Source organism: Quercus suber, unplaced genomic scaffold (assembly GCF_002906115.3).
Source record: "Quercus suber isolate HL8 unplaced genomic scaffold, Cork oak 2.0 scaffold_1020, whole genome shotgun sequence".
In the NCBI taxonomy this organism is placed as follows: Eukaryota; Viridiplantae; Streptophyta; class Magnoliopsida; order Fagales; family Fagaceae; genus Quercus; species Quercus suber.
Window position 1 is genome coordinate 35,792 of NW_027070431.1, and position 3,665 is coordinate 39,456.

Sequence of the window (3,665 nt, forward strand, 5' to 3'; positions counted from 1 at the left end):
AAAAAAAAAAAAAAAAAAGGGAAAACGCACAGATCCAAAACGTGAACGCTGAGGCCAAACGGGCACTAAGGAGACAAACCATAGCTTTAGCGTCTAACTCAATTTAAATGGCCCAGGGCTGGCCCTGGGTCTAGGCCAGTCAAGCCGTCGCCTAGGGCCCCCTACTAGAGTAACGCCTTAAATTTTGGGGCAAAATTAGATTTATTTTTTAAAAAAATTAGCAACATAGAAAAAAAAAAGATTTCCTTTTACTTTTAAAATGTTCTAAAGAATTGAGTAATGCTAGATGTAGGGATAAAGGGCCTAGAAATGGATATTGGGCCGTGGATCGTGTCCAAGGACATTAAATCGTTCGAGGACAGGTAGACACTAATGGGGGCATACAAGTTAGTAGTCCATGGAAGAAATCTAGTCACGAGGGATTAGGAGTGTAGTCCGAGGAGAAATACCTTCTCAGCTAAGCAGAGTAGAGGTCAAAGGTCCGACCTTTGGTCAAGAAAAAGGCACTAGACGATCATACTGGTAAGGATAAGCATCAAAAGGGGATAAAACAAAGGAAAGCTGAGAAATATCTAAGAAGAAAGTTGCTACCATCACATTAAATGCTTTGCAGCTAACTCCCTAGCCGCATTAATGTGGAGGCAATGTCTGAATAGTAACATTCAGTCTTATAGCTACCTACAAAGACTTCAAGAAGGTGCTAATGGGACAAGTATCAAAGCCAGCAATCTGATCTACGCGTGGAGGGCTGAGATGGAGTAAAGAAGGAGAATATAAATAAGAAATACCCCATTACAAGAGGATCATTAGATAATCTGTAGAAAAATCACTATACACTCAAGAACTGTAATGTTACTTAGGTCTAGAAGAAATATATAAAAACAACCTTCCTCGGACTTTGCCAAGGAGGATTTTCCTTGCACAAAATTGTTTTGGGCTCTTTGGGCCTTTGTCCATTTTACCTGCATTGGGCTTTGGGGAGCAAAACGTGCCTTTACACTAGAAATAAAAAAATTAAATTAAAAAAAAAAAACTTTAAATACATGTGTTACAAACACACGTGTTACTAATAACAAGAAGTAATTCAGATAGGAAAATGCTAGAAATGTTATAAATTTTATTTCGTAGCCTTTACAAATTGATGTGACAATTAATATGATTTGTAGACTTCAACAACCTATTAAATACATTTTTGAATTACTTTTTGTGATTGGTGATACATCTTTTTAAGCCTCATGTTGTAAAATTTATATTATCCCCATTATTCATTAAAATACTTGTTTATTATATCATCTTGAAGTGTCACTGATCATATTTGTTGCTACATTATTTGTAAGTTTTTTATATTAAAATTGTTATAGCTTTAGCATTCCCTTCCCCCCGGCCCTGCCCCAAAAAAAGAAAAGAATGGATTAGTAAAAAAAAAAAAAAAAACTACAATATCTAGTTATTATTTAGGTAATAACAAAAAAATCTCATTTAAATATATTGTCTTGACCTCCCAATTTGTTGGGCCACCCTAAATGGCCTCAATATGGAGTTGGGAGCAAAGGATGAGGCCATCCCTTAAGCCCCACAGTTCTGCCACAATACTGGAAGACCATCCTATAGCCCTGCTCCAAAGCTTTGATGGGTCCAATGTGAAGGAAATACTAAGCCCTGCTCCAAAGCTTTGATGGGTCCAATGTCAAGGAAATACTAACTTCACTAGTAGATCGATAGAGCATACAGCATCAACTGAAATGCCCAAATCTTCAATATTAAGAATACCTTCATACATGGACATAAACCATGCAAAAATGAGTTTTTGAGTCAGCAAAAGGCCAAAGAGCACCCAACCATTAGCTTGTCATCTTAGCAAGGCAGCCATATTGACCAAGCATTCTAGGTACTAACAATATCCAACATGGTTATATTTCATTTCAAAACAATGCTAGTTAGTACTGCCTGCAATTGGATAATTTTTTTTAATGCTGGTTAGAGTCTTCTATACAACATGTAACAACACTCAATAGCTACAATCCTTACTCATGTCTCTTGCCCTGGTTCTAAGAGTACCTATAGCTTTAGGGTTGTTACAACAGTTTTTAACCCTAAGAGGAATATCACCATCCCTAGCTAGCAGGTCTCATGGACTGCGGATGCAGGAACTGCAAAAAGGGGGGAAGATGACAGCCTAAAGAGAAAAGGAAAATTTTCGGTGCCTTGAAGATTGAAGAGGAAGGCTAAAGAAACAGAAATGGTAGGGAATAATTACAAACAAAAGTCAAATTTCTTATGTTTGGGTTTGCTGAACATAGAAGCGGCTCCTCTGTCAAAACAATATGTATTTTATATTTGGATTTGCTGAACATAGAGGCGGTTGATGGTCATGTTCGCCAGTGTTGACGGCGCTGGCAATGTTTTCCTAGTGCCGCGCACCGGCAGAGGTAGGTGGTGTTGGATTTTATTTGTTTATTTATTTTAGGTAACTGCATGAAATTAAAATTAATTAAGGGTATGTTTGGATACCGTTTATTGTTGAAAACTGAAAATTGAAAATACTGTAGCAAAATAATTTTTAAATATGTAAATAGTATCGTGAGACCCAATTTTAAAATTATTTTTATTGAAAAAAGTACTTGCAGGTCTCGTGAACAGTGCACAAGATCTACTAAAAAAAGCACAAACTAAAAAACGTACAAAACACGCTTCCCAAACTTACACTAAATAATTTGACATGTATGTGCCAAGTTTTTGTTTGTGAAATAGAGGGAATCACTCAAATATAGTACGGGTTCAACCTGTGGATATGTGATAGGATCACATGTAGTTAAAACACTATCAACATACTTCTAAACGTGTAAAAGATTGAGATCAACTTTTTCCAATAGAAGAAAATAAGGAAATTATGCAAAAGTAAATACAAGAATCCCATTCAAATTTATACACCAAAGTTTTTAAAATATTACAGTTTTACATACTTTAGACGAAAGATAATAGCTTATATGCATTTGTTTTCAGCGCTATCTATATATGCTTCTCTTTATGAGTTTCATGCTTTTGTTACAAGGGTTGGTGTCCAAGCAGGATATGCAACTCTTCTAATATATATATATATATATATATTTATAAACAATCCAAGAAAAGAACCTTATCTCTTCCCCAGTTCCACTCCTGCTTTTAGTGCTGTTAACACCACCTAGTTCTTCCAATAAGATTTTCAAAGCAGATAGGCAGTAGAAGACCTTTCCAAGGAAGCCAGTGACAAATGATATTGCAGGATCAAAAACCCAATCACCAAGTAAACTCCTTGCAACAGCTGGAGAGGTCGCTTCTAAAATGTCCACGTTTGTGAAGTCATCGATGGTTATAGACTTATAGTGACAATCTCAAAGGCATCATACTACACCCAAAAAATACTAAAACAGAAGGTATAAATTGCTCAAGTCAAGAATGGTTTTACGGTACTCAAAAGCACAAATCAAAGTCTGACGTACCATTCCCTTCAAAGCGTAAAAAGGGGGGAGAGAGAGAGAGAGAGAGAATATCCTTTCACCAAGACATTCTAGAAGCTGATAGTATGCTCTTCATTGAAGTGGATTGTGCCCCTTCCTAGATGTAGAGAAGTACTGCGTCCTATCTTAAGCATCAAGACATATATGAGCTAGAATGAAAAGATAGGA